This window comes from Humulus lupulus, chromosome X (genome assembly GCF_963169125.1).
Source record: "Humulus lupulus chromosome X, drHumLupu1.1, whole genome shotgun sequence".
Taxonomy (NCBI): domain Eukaryota; kingdom Viridiplantae; phylum Streptophyta; class Magnoliopsida; order Rosales; family Cannabaceae; genus Humulus; species Humulus lupulus.
This window is the reverse complement of record NC_084802.1, coordinates 220,826,366-220,844,667: the sequence shown is the minus strand read 5'-3', so window position 1 is coordinate 220,844,667 and position 18,302 is coordinate 220,826,366.

Here is an 18,302-nt window from a genome sequence, read left to right as displayed (position 1 = left end):
TCCACCCTTCCGGGGTCTCTGTCTTCTCAGAAAACCAATCTTCCCCTGCCTGGCCTGAAGTTCCACTTTCCGCGGAAGCCAACCAGTTTTCCCGCTGCTCTCCTGGAGGGTGTAAGACGGGCCGATAGTTTTTTGAAGAGGCGGTTAGAGGCGGAGAAGGCCGTTACTCAGGGAAGGGCAGATAACTTGTCTGCCGTGAAGAGAGCTGAGCTGGCCGAGGGGGTGAGATCTCTTCACCCGGCCGGAGCGGTTCTGGATGGTCCAGCCTTGGAGAAGAGGCTGGTGCCTAGGCTCGGACGTGCATTGGCGCCGTTCGGAGCTGAGATGATGGAGGACATGGCCCTGAGCTTATGCGAGCTCAATTATGAGAAATGGGCCATCAGCAGCAGCAAGGATCCGCTGTTGCTGACACACGCTGTGAAGCAGCAACTGTCCGGGGTAAGCCGTCAGTTGTTATTTTTTGGGATCACCTGTCTTTTGGTCCTGCTTTAGCTCATTCTATTGTCTTTCCTTGCAGGCCTCTATGATCGCAGAACGCTCGTTCCGGGAGGTTGGTGCAGCTCTGGTTCAGCTGGAGGAGAGCCAACTGGCTCGCCAGGCCTTGGAGGCGGAGAAACAGAAACTGACCCAACAGGCCTTGGGGGCTTCGGAGAAGATTGATCAGGCCCGGCGCACGGCTGAAGAAGAGGCGGAGAAGAAATATCTTGCCAAATATCAAGAGTACCGGGCCAAGGCAGAGAATGAGTTTAGACAGCGGTCGGATGGGATTAAGACCGAAAACTCCAAGCTCCGGGAAGAGCTGTCCCAAGCCAAGGTGGAGAAAGATACCCTGGAAGCCCGCTTGCAATCAAAGAACGATCTCCTCCTTAAGCGGCAAGAGGAATACTCCACTCTTCAGAGTAAGCTGCACGAGGAGGAGCAACTCCATAAGAGGAGCAGGGATCTCGTGTCTATGCTTCAGTTGGGGCTCGCCGAGAAGGATAAAGAGATCGGGGCTTTGCAATTCACTGCCAGGGGGCATGTGACCGAGAAGCAATCCGTGCTGAACCAAAATAGGGAGCAGCGCAAGGTGATTGATTCTCTTAAGGGGGAGCGGGATGCCTCCAAGGCCGAAATGGAAAAATTGAGGGCCCAACTAACTGTCGCGGAAGCACAGCTGGCAACCTCCGAGGCAGAGCGGTTGAAGGAGAAGGAGGATGCTGAGGTGATACTGAACAGGACTATTAATATATCGCATGTGGTCCTCATGCATCAACTCTGGAAAGTGAACCCGGAGGTGTTAGGCTATCTGGGAGATGATGCCGAAGCCATGAGGGAGAAGCTACTCGTGTGGGATCAGGGCCCAGAGGCGTACGTCCAAACTTACAACATTGACGAACGTGCTGAAGCTCCTGAGGCGGGAGATCCCGGAGAGGCGGGGACCTCTGAACCTTCTCATGATCAAATTCCTCCTTCCAATGAGCCGACTCCGCCAGCCTCAGCTGAAACCGATGCCCCCGAAGCTGCGGTCGTGGACGCTGTAGTTACCCCCAATGCTTGAAGGGGTTTTATCTTTAATTGTTTTTCATTTTGAGTTTTTCATTGCGGACATTTTTGCCATAATCATAGCATTCTCCTTTCTTTTCTGCCGAGTTCTTTATTTATCTTTGCGCTTAGGGTAGACATGTATACGGTAGAAACTATTGTAGGGGCGTATGGGGTTTTGGTTCCAACGTCCAAAACCTATGCACTTCCCACTTGAAGCTTTAATGGATGATGTCTTTTTCCCATATAGTTTCTAGGTTACGAAGGTTTCCTGGTTCCAAAGGCCAGGCTCCTTTCACCGTATTTTAGCTTTCCTGAGGCAAATAGCCTATCCCGGGACTTGTAGTTATACTGTTCGCTGGGATTGCTTAAGGTGAGTCGTTCCATTGTTTGGAACGGGAGTTCTTTTGGTGAGCGTCGCTAGACTTAAGGTTAGATCTTTCCGAAGCAAAACTAACCGTTGTTGCGAACCTCATTGTGGCTGACTTCAGGGACCTGGCATGGAGCCCTGCGAGGCAAGGCTTATTGCTGTCGGGGAAATCGCCACGCCCACCAGGTGTGATCCTGGAGCAGGGGCTTTGCGAAGCAAAGCCGGCTGTGAGTGGGGGGACCAAGCATGTCTACTTCTGGAGCTGAAACTTGCAATGGCCATGGAGCTTGTCATGCATTATTTTGTGAGATCCGGAGTTGGAGCCTGCGAAGCAAGGCTTACTACGGTCGCGGATCTCGCCATCTTTCGCCTCGCTGGACCCGGAGCTGGAGCTTGCGGACCAAAGCTCTACAGCGCTCGCGGATCTTGCCGTCTTTCGCCTTGCGGGATCCGGAGCTGGAGCTTGCGAAGCAAAGCTCTACATCGCTCGCGGATCTTGCCATCTTTCGCCTTGCGGGACCCGGAGCTGGAGCTTGCGAAGCAAAGCTCTACAGCGTTCGCGGAGAATTCTGCAAAGGACTTGTCAGGGAGTTGGGGGTGTTTTGGCGTAGCTCTATGAACGTGCCTCAACCCCCAGTCCCGTCCATCGCTGGGCTACACAGGAGATAATTCTCATGATACATAATGGCAGACATTTCCATGGCAATTTTCACATAAGCACATAATGCACATATGACACATAATGCAAGCATGTTCATGGCAACAAATAAACCTAAGCTCAACAATTTAAACATTTCAAACAATTTAAAAATTTCAAACACAATGCTAGCACATAAGTGGTGTTCTGTGTACGTTTTGTTCAAGGGGCGTATGGTTATGCCTTAGCCATGTATACCCCCCAAGTGAGCGTGGGGTCCGGACCTCTCCGGACCGCGTGGTCACTTGTTAAAACGCAGCTTCGAACACAGGGATAAAAAGTGCAGTAAAAGCGGAGTGAATCTCTCCGTGTTTCATTAAATTAGCCTGCTAGGCGTGAGTTTTACAACAGGGAGGATTATTTCCACTTTTTTCACTTTTGTTATTTTCACCAAGGACTTCCGACTGGATGGTCCGGGGCCTACTGGTAGTAACGGCGGAGGTGCTCCGCGTTCCAGGCGCGCGGGACTTTAGATCCGTCGAGTCTCTTTAAGTGATACGTCCCATGGCCCACTTTTTCTTGGACTTCGTAGGGGCCTTCCCAGTTGGGTCCGAGGACTCCTACTCCCGGATCCTGTGTAGCAGGAAATACTCTCCGTAGGACAAGGTCCCCAACTTCGAATGCACGGCTCTGGACTCTCATGTTAAAGTGTCGGGCTATCTTGCCTTGGTACATTTTTAGTTGGACCTGCGACTGCTCCCGGAGCTCTTCGATCATGTCCAAGGACTCCTGGAGGAGGGCATGGTTCCGGGTAGGATCGTAGGTGTCTTGCCTGTGAGAGGGGATCATAGCTTCTACTGGGATGACGGCCTCGCAACCGAAGGTCATGGAATAAGGCGTGTGCCCCGTCGAAGTTCTCTCTGTTGTGCGATAGGCTCAAAGTACTCGCGGAAGTTCTTCCGGCCAGTGAGCCTTGCAGGCTTGGAGTTTTTTCTTCAACGTGGTCTTTAATATTTTGTTTACAGCTTCCACTTGTCCATTAGCCTGGGGTCTGGCGACTGCGGAAAAGCTTTTGATAATTCCATGCGAAGCACAGAAGTTCGTGAAGTGTTCACTGTCAAACTGCTTTCCGTTGTCGGACACAATTTTCCGTGGAAGCCCAAAACGACACACTATATTCCTGATGACAAAATCCAGTGCTTTTTTAGATGTGACCGTGTTCATAGGTTCAGCTTCAGCCCATTTGGTGAAGTAGTCTACCGCGACTATGGCGTACTTCACTCCACCCTTTCCAGTGGGGAGGGAACCTACTAGGTCAATGCCCCAAACGGCGAACGGCCAGGGGCTGGTCATTAGGGTAATTTCCGTAGGCGGCGCTCGTGGAACCTTGGCGTACCTCTGGCACTGCTCACACTTCCTGACATAATCCACACAATCCTTCTTCATGGTGGGCCAGAAGTATCCTTGTCGAAGGATCTTTTCGGAGAGGCTCAGCCCGGAGGTATGATCGCCACAGAAGCCTCCGTGAATCTCATGGATGATGGTGCTGACTTCGGTTCCGGCAACACACCTAAGGAAGGGTATGGACAACCCCCTGCGGTAAAGCTTTCCATCCATAACCACGTATCGGGGAGCTTGATATTGGAGCTTCCTTGCGTCAGCTTTATCAGTGGGGAGCTCTCCGGTGGTGAGAAATCTGAGGATGGGTCCTATCCAGGAGTGGGAATGATCGATGATGGCGTTTATCCTTCGCGTCTCAGTACTGGGGGCTTCTAAGTGCCCGATGGGGACTAAGCCATACTGCTCAATCTCCGGGTCCGTTGCAAGCTTGGCCAGCGTGTCCGCGAGTGAGTTCTGGTCCCGGGGGACCTGGCGGATTTGGTAGCCTTTGAAATGCTGCAGTAGGTCGCGGGAGAGAGACACGTAGGCAGCCATCCTTTCGCCTTTCGTCTGGTATTCCCCAGATATTTGGTTTACCACAAGTAGGGAGTCGCTGTATACTTCGATTTTTTGGGCTCCGACTTCTCTGGCCAGTCGTAACCCAGCTAACATGGCTTCGTGTTCTGCCTCGTTGTTGGATGCTGGGAACGCGAAACGGATGGCGCTCTGGAGCTGATGCCCTTGGGGAGATATTAGGAGGACCCCCGCTGCAGCTCCTTTTTCATTTGAGGCTCCGTCTACATAGACCTTCCAGGTGGGAAGTTCCGGGACAGGATCTTCCGGGAGGTCATTCATTCCCGAGCATTCCACAATAAAGTCCGCGAGAGCTTGACCTTTTATGGAAACACGTGGTTGGTAGTGGACGTCGAACTGGCTCAGTTCCATGGCCCACTTAAGCAATCTGCCAGAAGACTCGGGCTTCTGCAGGACTTGTCGGAGAGGGTGGTTGGTGAGTACTTTGATGGTGTGCGCCTGGAAATATGGCCTCAGCTTCCGTGAAGCAATCAGCAAGCAGAGGGAGAGTTTCTCGATCATCGAATATCTGGATTCGGCGTCCAATAACCTCTTGCTTACGTAATACACAGGGAGCTGGATACGGCCATCTTCCCGGACGAGAGCGGCACTTACTGCGTGCTCAGTCACAGCTAAGTATAAGAACAACGCCTCTCCTTCGACAGGTTTGGACAGAATGGGAGCTTGGGTTAAATGTTCCTTGAGGTGTTGGAAGGCTGCTTCGCATTCGGGGGTCCACTCGAACTTCTTGTTTCCTCGCAACACATTGAAGAAGGGGATACACTTGTCAGTGGCCTTGGATACGAAGCGGCTAAGAGCAGCTATCCTTCCGGTAACGCTTTGGACGTCCTTATGTTTCCGGGGGGAAGGCATATCTATGAACGCCTTTATCTTCTCAGGGTTGGCTTCCACTCCGCGGGAGTTGACAATGAAACCGAGGAACTTCCCAGACGAGACCCCGAAAGTACATTTCTTTGGATTTAGTTTCATCCCGTACTTTCGGATCACGGCGAAAACTTCCTCAAGGTCATCACTGTGGTCCCCGGAAGTCTTGGACTTTACCAACATGTCATCCACGTACACCTCCATGTTCTTCCCCAGTTGGTCCTTGAACATTCTGTTTACCAGACGCTGGTATGTCGCCCCAGCATTCTTCAAACCGAAAGGCATGACCACGTAACAGTAGACACCCTTGTCCGTGAGGAAGCTGGTGTGTTCCTGGTCCGCGACATGCATCTTGATCTGGTTGTATCCGGAGTACGCATCCATGAAGGATAAGAGTTCATACCCGGAAGTTGCGTCTACCATCTGATCAATTCGCGGGAGAGGGAAACAATCTTTCGAGCAGGCCTTGTTCAGGTCCGTGAAGTCAATGCACATTCTCCAGGACCCATCGGGTTTCGGGACCAGAACTGGGTTGGCCAACCACACGGGATAGTGCGACTCCTGGAGAAAGCCTATGGACATCAATTTGTCCACTTCAGCTTTGACGGCTTCGGCTCTCACTGGGTCCAGCGGCCTCCTCTTTTGGCGAATTGGAGTTGCAGATGGGTCTATGTTGAGTGCGTGGCACGCAACATTGGGATTAATCCCCGTCATATCAGCGTGGCACCATGCCAGGATATCCTGATTATCCTTCACAGTGGCTACGATCTTATCTCGAACGGCCGACGGCAGGTTTTTCCCCACCTGAATGACCTTGGTGGGTTCTCCTGGGTTGAGGATCACCTCTTCGACTTCCTCCATCGGCTCTATTGCTTTCTCGATTCCCACTCTTGGGTCGAGTTCGTCAAAGTATGCCTCCTGAGCACCCCCAGTTTCTGGCAATTCTTCCGCCAAAGGAATGGCAGCAAACGTCTCTTGGACCGTGTAGACGGATCGGACGGAGACGTTATAACAGCTCCGTGCACTTCTTTGGTCTCCTCGGAGGGTGCCAATACGCCCATCGTCGCATGGAAACTTCAAACATAAGTGGCGTATCGAGGTTATGGCCCCACAATCGATCAGGACTGGTCGGCCTAAGATGGCATTATACGCCGTGGGGCAGTCGACTACCACGAATGTGCTATGCTTGAAGGCATAAGCGTCGCTTTCTCCTCTGAGGGTGACTGGAAGTTGAATTTTGCCTAATGGAATGAGTGCGTCCCCATTGAAACCTTGAAGCTGGATGGGGCATGGGGCCAGGTCCGTCTCGGTCAATCCGATCGCGTGGAAGGCCGCTTTGAAAAGGATGTTCACGGAGCTTCCGTTATCGATCAAGATCCGTGAGACCTTCTTATTGGCAATCTGGGCTTCCACTACGAGGGGATCGTTGTGGGGGAAGTGCACATGTCGAGCATCGTCCTCCGTGAAGGTGATGGGAAGATCCATCATTCGGGGACGTTGAGCAGGTGATTGGACCAAAACGCACATCTCCTCGGCGTGCTCTAACTCCTTCAAGTACCTCTTCTGGGAGTTGCGGGTACTTCCGGCAAGGTGTGGTCCTCCGGAAATGGTGGCGACGTGTCCGTCAACGGGTGGCGGAGCAAGGCCGGGCGGATATGGGTTGCCTGGTCCTGGAGCCAACAAGGCAATGGGCATCGGAGCGGGTGGAGCAGGAAGTGCTGGGAACTGAGACCCGGGAGCTTGGGGGTGACCGGCTCCAGGAGCGCTAGCGGCCCCCCTCTGTCCCGGGGAATATGCAGCTCCGTGAACTACCCCCTGTCCGGGATAGATAATGGGTATCCTCACCCACTGACCGAGGTGTCCCGCTCTTGCCAGGGACTCGATCTCATCCTTCAGCTGAAGGCACTCATTCGTGGTGTGCCCCACGTCTCCGTGAAACTCACACCTCTTATTGGAGTCTCGCGGACGCCTTCCTCCGTGAGACACTTTCGGGGGCTTCCTGTAGTTGACCATATTACAGGTCGCCCGATAGACATTCTCTCGCGAGTCTATCAAACTGGTATATTCCGTAAACTTGGGCTCATAGTCCTTTCGGGGTTTCTTTGAATGGTCTCCCCGGTTGGAGTTTCTTCCGCTTCGTTTGCTCCGCGATTGGCTCAAATTTCGTTCTGGGGCTTCCGCTTGCGGCTGCGGCATGCCAGGAGCAATACTACATCCGGTTTGTACTGCTCCGTACCCAGAGAAATGGGTTTAACTCGGCGTCTGAGCAGACGCGGAAGGCCCATACACACTTGGAGTGAATCGGGCTCCTGGAAGCGTGAGGGCTGGTGCGGGAGCTTGCGAAGCAAAGCTCGGCGCTGTCACGGAAGGGGTTGGAGCTGGGGGAACTCCAAAGGCCTGCTGGTAGGCATCCTCAAGGTTGATGATTCCCTGAGCTTTTGACATGAATTCGGACAGTGTTTCTGCCCGTCTCCTTTGCATTTTTCCCCCATAGCAGGGAGCCGACAGTAAGGCCCGATTGAAGGGCGATCAGCTTCATGTCATCGCTGACCTTGGTTTTTGCAGCAGCTTCCATCATTCTCTGTATGAAAGCTTTGAGGTTCTCAGTGGGTTGCTGCTTGATGTTGGTTAAGGAACCAACCTCCATGTCGTGGTCGCGGGCAGCAATAAACTGCCTCCTAAACGCGGACTGTAGCTCCTTCCAACTGTGGATTGATCCGGGAGCTAATCTTTTCCACCAGTCCTCCGCGGACTTGGTAAGGGTGAGTGAGAAGCACATGCATTTGGCGTCCTCACTGACACGCGCCACTTGCATCATTTTATTGTATTTAGCTAGGTGGGTACGCGGGTCTGTCCTCCCATCATATAATTCTATGTGAGGCATTTTGAAATTATCCGGGAGGGACGTTTCCGCGATCCTCCTAATACATGGTTCCGGGTCTTCCTCCTCAGAGTCTGACAGGGCCCCACTTTGCTTCCGGACCAGCTTGGTCAAGGCAGCAATCTGTTCCTCGAGCCTCTTCGTATCACTTTCCGGGAGGTCACGTCCCCGGAGCTTGTCATTAATATAATTTCGGAGGTCATCTCCGCGAGGCCGGGCCTTTTCTCCTTTGGCCTTTTCATACTTGGCCTCCAACCTTCTTCTTAGGTCCACCGTGGACCAGCTATCTTCGGAGTGCGAGTTCGCAGCCCGACCGTCCTGATTGACGGAATCACTGGGGCGGTTGTTCCTTCCCCTAGGCCTGGGTGCCTTAGCACCGGGCCCTTTAGGCACAGAGTGCCCCCTTGGGGCTGAAGGACGTCTGGGCTTAGGAGCGCCAGAGACCTTCTGCGCGCGGGGGGGGCAGTCGGCCTGGTGATTCACGCCTTTAGGAGGTGCAGGGGCGTCAGCGCGCACAGGCTCTCCAACTTTTTCTTTGCCCTTGTTAGGGGCGGCTTTGGATGGTCCAGCAGCGGGTGGATCCGGCATGGGGGCATCAGCCCCACCTCGAACAGAGGCATCCTCGTCCGAGTCGCCTAGATCTCCGAACTTACTTTGGAGGCGTTCCATCATGCGTTGCATTCTTTCGGAGACGCGCTCCTGCTCAGCAAGCTTGGCCTTAGTGGCCACCAGTTCTTCGGCTACTTGGACCAGTTCTGGGTCTTTCTCATAGTAGCAGCCGTCCTTGTAATAACCGTCTTGGACATACTCTTCTTCGTCTTCTAAGTATGTTGTATCTTCGGTACTGACCTGATCCTGGCGGGATGTCGGGTCTTCACCTTGGTAGTCTAAGGGTTCGCTTTGCACCACATCTTCCATCACGGTATCGGGGTTGACCGTAGCATTTTTGTCAACAGCGGATTTTCTCGTAGTCACCATCTCTTTAGTACGAAGTGAATACAAAAAACATACACAGAAAAAGAGCTGACTAACAACTTCCTACAGCTCTCAATGAAAGCACCAAAATGTTTACCGAGTTTTTCGGAAACGAATAACTAACAGAATAATAAAAAGATAGGAACTGTAGAAATGCTGAAATGTAACTAAACAAACAGTGTTTTTACGTGGTTCAGGCGTTAACGAGCCCTAGTCCACGAGTCGATGTTATTATACTTAGAAAAGGTTACAGTAAGATGGCTGGTGCACAAGAACTTCACACACTCAAAGTGTTTCTCTTGGGTTCTCTTGAAGAAGATAAAGCTAGAGAGATTTTTGTAGAGTTTTTGCTATATGATTTGTTCGTCCTTCTTCTTGTAAAAGGAAGGGGTCTTTATAGCTAGGGTTTCGGATTAGGGTTTTTCTCTACGTACATGAGTCTTAATTACACCAGCCATAAATAGGGGATACAATTACTGTAGTAGCATGGCTACCAGACTCTATGTGGGTATATTTACGTTAAAGTATGGGGAACACACAAAGTCAGCCGTCTTTTCCAAGTTGTCAGCGGAACAGTAGGCGAAAAGGTACCCTTAGGCGTGCTGGGATGTGTGCGGCTTTGACCTGACGGGCGTGTCAGGCGGGATCCTGTGTCAGACGGATATCATTCCAAATATGCCTTCTCCCGGACTCGACCGTTCGGTTTTGTTCTGTGCGAGGCACGGAACTGTTTCCGCGGAGACCACTCGAAGAGCCTCTCCTGGAAGGGGCCTCCTCGAGGGGTATCCTTCGGGAGTCCGGGAGAGTCGACGAGTTTCCGTGTTGTGCTTGCTTGGAAGAGTAATCCGGATACTAGACAGGAGAGGCGAAGCCTTTCTGTCCATCCGCGAGCTCTGGTCACCCTCCGTGAAAGACATCGATAATTCTGCTTCCCCGAGGTCATCAATCTAAACGCTATCCGGAAATCTGGATAACAACAACTAAGTATCAATATTCCGAGTTCAGATAGTTAAAAAGGGGGGGGGGGGGGGGGGATAAGTGTGATAAGGTACTTACAGATACGTTGAAAGGAGTAAAATCTAGATGGAGCAAGACCGTCCATCCAGAAGAAGGCGAGTTTGAAATTCGGGGGAAGGTTCGGCATATCTTCGAAGAGCATTTTCTCCTTGGGGTAACTCAATAGATAATAAAAGTCATCCCCTCCATGAGCTCGAGATGGGTTGCTTTTGAGACAAAATAGATATAATATCTCTTGAGGCGAGGGCCCATCCCACTTCAGCTCGTGGTATAGCGACCTGAGGGCTGATAGGACCCTGAAGGAATTGGTCTAGAGTTGGAATGGGGCCAGCCCCACAAAGTCCAAAAAATCCTTGAAATACATTTTCAGAGGTAGTAGAGCCCCTGACCTCATATGCTCGCAACTCCATGCGACGAGCTTGATTTTTCTATTGGGATTTTCATCTCCTAGGGTGAAGCCGCTCCATTCGTTCAAAGACGCAGGCCGACACATCAGTGTGCCAGAAAGTTTGAGTCCATGGAAAGCCAATATCTCGAATATCTGGCTAATAGAAGTGACTGAGCTCCAATAGTGCTCAACCTCGAAGAATTCCTCTCTCGAGGTAGGAATGGAAGCAGCTTGGGAGGTGGAAGGACGGTGTGAAAGGTCTTCCATCAGTGAGAAAGAAAGTGCAACAGGCTCGAAGGAGACGGTGACTCTGAGCTTGGGGTCTAGTGGGATTGATCTGATTTCGGGGTCCGGATCTGGATAAACCGTGACTTAGAGTATTCTTCTCTTTCTTTCCTTGACCTCATCAATTTGACGTCGAAAATGATCTCGGATGTCTTCTTGTTCTCACTTTTCTCTATGCTCGGATACCAAGCGCTGGTTCCGTGTGAAAGGTGATTTAGGACTGGGAGTTGACGGGGAGTAAGGAATAGCGAGCTTGGGCCCCACCGAGTCTCAGGGTACTACGACATCTAACAAGAAAGAAAAGGGTGAGGGCCTAATAAAAGGGAAATCACAAAGAAAGCATAATTTTGGTAATCCGAGTTCGAAAGTTCGAGATCACGAAATTGCCTCAATCTAGACTGAAGTCTCAAAAGGGTAAGATGAATTGGAAGGGGAGCCCCGAACTATTGTAAAGTTGTGGCTTCGAGCGTGTACCCATACAAGAGAGTGTGGAAGTGGATACCAATTTTAAGGATCCCGAATTTTCAAGGATAAAGCTAACGATTACCCAAAAAGGTGATATTTTTGGAATTTGTGCAGCTAAAACCCTAAATCAAAACCCTTATTTCTTGGCTTACACAAACTGCTATTTCTAATCAGAATATCCCCATTTTTACATATTTACACTAGAAGTTTTGGGGTGTAAAACAGTGACTATTACTACAACAACATCATTCTAATCAAAAGTTTGCCTAAGCATCAACGTAAAAGCCTAGTAAAAGTAGTAAAAACCAGTAAATGTTTTCTCGGACAGAAAGAACAAGAAAAAATACACATACCAAAGAAAAGGATTAAGAACGGGAACTTACACAAAGTTGTTCATGGGAATGATGAAATCGTCGACTGGAATGTTGGTAGAAGGAAGGACTTCACATAATCGAGTTTGTTGGAGGTATATTGTTACTGTGGTTTGGAAAACATGCAAAGAAATCTCTGGTTTTTCTTTTTTCTTTCTTTGGTGTGAGTTTTTTCTGTAAAGAGACTAAAAAGTAAAATGAGGTAGACGAAGTGGGCATAATTATAGACCACAGGGGATGTCAAGGGTTTGACTAATCTTGGTCGTTGGTTTGATTTGGAGTCTACTCCAATGGTTGTGGTGTAAATATGGTAATGGCGACAAAAAGGAGATACTAAAAGATGTGGGCAGATGTAAAAGGTACTCAAGTACTCTGACTGCGCAATCCTTGGCTGACACGTGTCCACACTCAAGTGTGGTAGGTGGCCCGGTTTTTTAAAGTGGCAGTTCAAAAGTTTCCTTCTCATAGGATTCGAACCAATACTTTTGAGGGGGCAAATTGTTACACCCAAATTTCGAGAATAGAAATTTTCTGTCTCGAAGTCAGGCTTGTAAATTGTAAGCTCGAAATATGCAAACTGGCCATTAGATCAGCATTAATGAGAATCAAGTTTGACAGTCTCATTCAATTTTAAAATGACGATGTCTTAAGTGGTAAGCTCAGAACCATATGATCTTGAAGGATCGATCCAAGCTCAAAGTTACAGCAACAGGGGTTCCACACTTGCTTAATTTTCCTGGTTTGTTTGTATTAGCATTAGTCAAAAGGGTTCGAGCCTGGGCATTGCAAGCTCGGAGGAGACGACCTCGATGAAGTTGCTTAATAAGACTGAGGGAAGCCAAAGCGCAGGAACGTGGAGTTCCAAGTTGGAGACAATGTCTTCCTTAGAGTTTCACCATTGAAAGGGGTGAAGAGATTTGGAAAGAATGGAAATTTGAGCCTTAGATTTGTAGGACCTTTTGATATCCCAGAGAGGATTGGCCAAGTGATCTACATGTTGGCCTTACCTCCAGCATTGTCCACAGTGCACAATGTGTTTCATATTTTGATGCTTCAGAAGTATGTATCTGATAAGGCTCATGTATTGAGTTACAAAGATATGGAGCTGTAGGCAGATCTACCTTATGAAGAACATCCAATCTAGATATTAGATAGGAAGAACAAAGTCATGAGATATAAAACTATACATTTGGTTAATGTATTATGGAGGAACAACAAGGTCGAGGAGGCGACTTGGTAATTAGAGTCCAATATGCGGGATCAGTATCCCGAACTGTTCAGGTAAAAATTTTGAGGACGAAATTCCTGTAAGGAGGGCATAATATTAACGTCCCAATTTCCCTAAAAAGGCTTAGCGCCTTGATTAGGAGGCCAGGAGGGAAATAATTGAATTAATTATGTGTTTATGTGATTATATGCATGATTATATGAATTATGTGAGTTGTATTATAATATGACTAGGTTTGCATGTTTAGGTGCATTAAGCATGCATGTGGGCTCATTTCTTATTAGAAGGTAATTTTCATAATTTTGAGCCATTGAAGGCATATTTGTAAATATATAAGTTTAATGATTGAGAACACAATATTATGTGGATATATTTGGGTTATTCATCACGAGGCAATCCTAGTGAGCAAGTTAACGGTTTAGTCACAACGGGGTCAAATACCTGCTCGAGGTGAGCCTAGTGGTATTATAGTAATTTATTGTATTAGCGGGGTCTATCGGGTAAAGGAAAAATATTTGATGAGTATTTGGGTGTAATGGAATTAATTGGGAAATTATGAGGTAATTGAAGGACTAGTGAGAAATTGTGGCAAAAGACCATTTTTCCCTTGAGGGCGTTGAAGGACTTAGGATTTACCAAAGGGTATTTTGGTCGTTTATTAAGTGTTGGGGTGACTTAATTGGGTCGAAACTCTTAGAATATGGTAGAAAGTATCAAAGACAACAACTCCATTTCTCTCTGTCGTTTTCCCTCATCCATTCCTTTGTGGTGACGACTTGCTCGAGTTTTGGAAGAGAAAGACTTAAATTGGAGGCTTAAAGTTGTGGATTGAGTTAGGAGCAACTTAGGGGTTGAATTACACAGCTGAGGTAAGAATTTTCCTCTAATTTTCTGAAGCTTTTCTTGAGTTTTCCTAATGTTTTTGTGTTCTTGAGGAATGTTGAAGTGTGGTATGAAGTTTAATTTGATGTTTTGAGGTTTTTAACTTATTTGAATTACTTTGGGAGGCCTGTTTGCAGCTGGGAATTTGTGTTCTATGGTTTAAATTTCATATTTTGAAGAGGAGTTGAGTTCTTGGAACTCAAAGGGTGAGTTTGAGGTTCAAAGTGTTTTTGGCTGAACCTTTGATGTTTTTATGTTGCTTGGGGGTTATTATTGCGATTTTGGGACTCATTTCTAGTTTGGGTTGGCATTTGGAGTGAGCTTTGATGAGTGGAGCTCGGAGAAAACGCAGGAGGAAACTCAAAATTTTTGGGTTCATGTAGTAGCGCCCCTAAGCTAAGTAGATAAGGGCTTTGTGGGCTTTTTATTTGGCTTAGGCACCCCTGCCTTTGTTCTAGGTGCCCCTGCACCATGCAGGGGAATTTATGGGGCTCTTTGACTTGATTTGGTGCCCATGCCCTTGCTTTGGGTGGCCCTACCCTATGCCAATTTAAGCAAGCCTCATTTTGAGAGCTTGGGAAGAACTTGGGGGCTCGGGGGATGATTCCACCACCCCGTTGGGTGAAGGAGGAGGACCCAAAGGCACGGGATTAATCCCAGAGTTTGTTTATGGGATTGAATCATAATGAGGATATTATTTATGGTTATAACTAGGTTACCACTAGGGCTCGGGGTAGGATTGTGCTCGACGGTCATTTTTATCTATCCAGTGCTTGGACCAGCGATAAGAAAACTACACCCAATACATGATATATGTGATTAGGACTTGGCCTGGTTGTTGAACATGGTTATGACTATGCTTGGACTATTTTATTAGACATGTTAACTATGTTAAGCATACTTGTGATATTTAATGTGTGCTTATATGTTTATTTAACTGAAAAGACTTGACTTATAAGTCAAGGATGGAAATAACACGTTGAGCGCTAGTTGAAAGGCTTGACTATAAGTCAAGGGCAGCAATAGCGTGCTGAGCGTTGGCTGAAATGATTGACTTATAAGTCTAGGGCAGAAATAGCGCTTTGAGTGCAGGTTGATATGGTTAGGCCTAATCATGAGCATGGTATACGCTTGACTGACCCTATGGTCGCTTGGAAATTAAAGCGCCAATTTTGCTTGGCTAGCCCTAAGGCTGGTTATATAGAGGATGGAGCAATCGACCCCAGTATGACTCTATAGGCAATTATCCTCAGGTAACAAGCCCCAGTGTGAATCTATGGTCACTAATTTAGGGCAGCGGGCCCCCATGTGACTCTATGGTCACTAATATGAATTGAATGCATGCATGAGTAGGGTTATTAATGCTAGGCATGCTAATTATGATTTAGTAATATGTTGTTAACTGCTTATGAGCACGTTTAAGTTTTGTTGCTGAGCCTTGGCTCACGGGTGCTATGTGGTGCAGGTAAGGGGAAAGGGAATCTTGACCAGCCATGAGTTGGAGAGCTTCGGTGGCGGCGTGTACATATGTAGCTTGCTCGACTACCACGGCCGTGGATTCACAGAGGAACTAGAGTTGAACCCTAATTTTGCCGCTTAGACCGGCTTATGTTATAATTGCCCTTTTGAACTATAAATGATTTTGGAAATATTTATTTTGGGATCCTATATACGAACTTAAACGTTTTGATGAAATGATCATTCATTTTGACCAATATTTTTAACCCTAGTTTGTTAATCACTTTTAGTTACACGTTTATGGTCAAGTGACTCGGTTAGCGAGTCTAATACTATTTGAAACACTTAGTGTAACGATCTTGGCTATCTAGGGTGTTACAATATCTATCAAAGTGTCTTGAATAGAAATAAGACGCACCGATGTTGTCAAAAAAATGGATGTGTTGTAGTCACTCTCTATATATATTGGGAAAGATCTCCATCCAAACCGGGGAGAATAAAACAACCAAAGAGCCCCCTAAAAATTGACCACCAAAACCTCAATGCCCATGGTGAAACACTCATGAACTTTGAAGACCCATCTGTAAGGTTAACCCAAACTTTGAGCCGAAAGAGACAAGCAGAAAGTAGTCCAAATGCCCTTAAGAGAAAGCATCATCACTAGAGTAAGGAAACAAACCATCACCAATGTTAGATATATATATTGCCTCAATGGAAAATAGTATGACCCTTACTACTCTAAGCAAAAGAATACAAAATACAAAGTGATTGATTAAATAAGTTACAACTCTCTTGCAAAAAATACATGTAAATATAGAAAGATGTAGAAGAAGAGAGTAATTGAAAATACAACTCTATAACAAAATAATACAAATAAAATAAAGGATGAAGATAGATGGAAGTACAACTCTATAGCATAAAGAAACAACTAAATATGTAAATAGAAAAATAAAGAGATGAAGATAAAAAGCAATAGAAAAAAGAAGAACAAGAACAAAAATAAACACAGTCACTCACACAACCAAAGTGAAGAGCATTAGGGATCACCAACTTGAACAAGGTTTACAACCTTCGTCCAAAAGCTTCTTTCCCCTATCTCAAGCACTAAGGGATTCTCTCAAATGGAAATAGCTCTATGAAATAAACAAGTCTCTAGGTGATTTTCTAGCCAAGTGCTCTAGTAGATAGAAAATAGTGTGTTTTACAAGTGAGCAATACACTCCAATTTATAGAGTTTTGAAACACCTTTGAATTTAAAAATCCTCCAACCTCCATTGTTGTTTCAAGTGTTTAATTGGATGTTTACGGAATTAAAAAGGAATTTTGGGAGTTACAAGAGTTGTTAGAATCGTTCAAAATAGAAAAAGAAAATTGGGTTTGGCGGTCAACTTCTCTGGTCGCGACCAAAGCTATTCCTTTCTACGCCCGTGAGTCTCTACTCCTAAGGCTGCAGCTAGGAACACTTGTGGCCGCGACCATAGGCCAATTTCAACACATTATTTTTGTGTAATTTTCCAAATGGCTCTATACTCTTCGCACATGACTTTGTAACCTCCAAACACATTATGGGGGTTAAAATCATGTCCTTACAACCATATCACTTATGGCTTTGATAAATTTAAATCAAAATGTGTAACATCAAATCTACACATTATTTGGTAATATTTGATGGTTACAAACTTGTAACTAAATTTGTAACTCCAAATATGTTATACATTTGAATATTCCTATTATCAAAAAAATGTAACTCTCACTTTATATGTTACAAAATGTGACACACATTGTCACATTATTTAATCTAAATATCATATTATATAAATATAACAATCCCCCACTTGATTAAATAGTTCACTATTGTAACACTTATTTAATCAATCAACATTATATTTAAAATATATCAATTCCCCTTCTTGATTAAATAATATCTCTCTCTCTTATAGAAACTATGCATTGGTGCATAAAGTAAAGTGTTCTTCAACTTGAACTTTAATATACTATAATTTTCACAAGGTTTGTAAAAAATTTGGTTGCACTAGGCATTGAACCAACTTTCCATAATAACAAATTGGTGATAACACACACTATTTCTATGTTCACTTGTGACCTCTTTGTCGCGCTTTGCACCGTTAATGGCCATGTGCACTTTCATTTCATGGATGTTCTGAAGAATACTCCCAATTCTCATGAGAGGCGGCACCACCCCTAGGTCCATATAGGTAGAACTATTATAATATTTTGTTACCATAAAATACTTGTCTTCTCAAGACTAAGTTCTATTGAAAAACCTCTAGGTTTTAACCCTCAAATTGGTAACTTCAGAAGAACTCATATCTCAGATGGTACTTGTGGATGCTCAAAATTCCATGATTGTAAAAGGTCCAAGGCGCATGCTAAGGTCCCATAAATGCCTAAATACATGCCTGAGCCGCGATACCCTCGAGCCACCGTCGTCTTGCAGCTTCCTACTCTCAGTGCATCCACCGAGGCCAAGTCTCGCGTGGGAGCGTCTCGCGAGGCCCCTACCTCGCGCCTCCTCTCAGTGCACCCAGCGAGGCCATGCCTCGCGCCTCTACTCAGTGCACCCAGCAAGGCGACATCTCGCGCGTCACAGCTGCATGCATCCAGCAAGTCCCCGTCTTGTGCAGGGGCGTCTCGCGTGTCCCTTGCCTCGTGCCTCCTCTCAGCGCATCCTGCGAGGCCACATCTCGCACGTCACAGCCGCATGCATCCAGCGAGGCCCCGTCTCACGCAAGGGCGTCTCGCAGGCCCCTGTCTCGCGCCTCCCCTCGATGCACTCAGCCTCGCCTCGCCACAGCCGTGCCACTAGGGGTCGCTCATGTACTGGGCCTCGTTAGAAGGGTCTTATCTCATCCCTTAACAGTAGTGCCACCGACTGGGCACCACTCCTATCGTGAGTCTAACAAGAGGTGAGATCAAGGATCTCTCTAAAAAACCATTAAGGATGAATTGGGGAAGCTTCAAA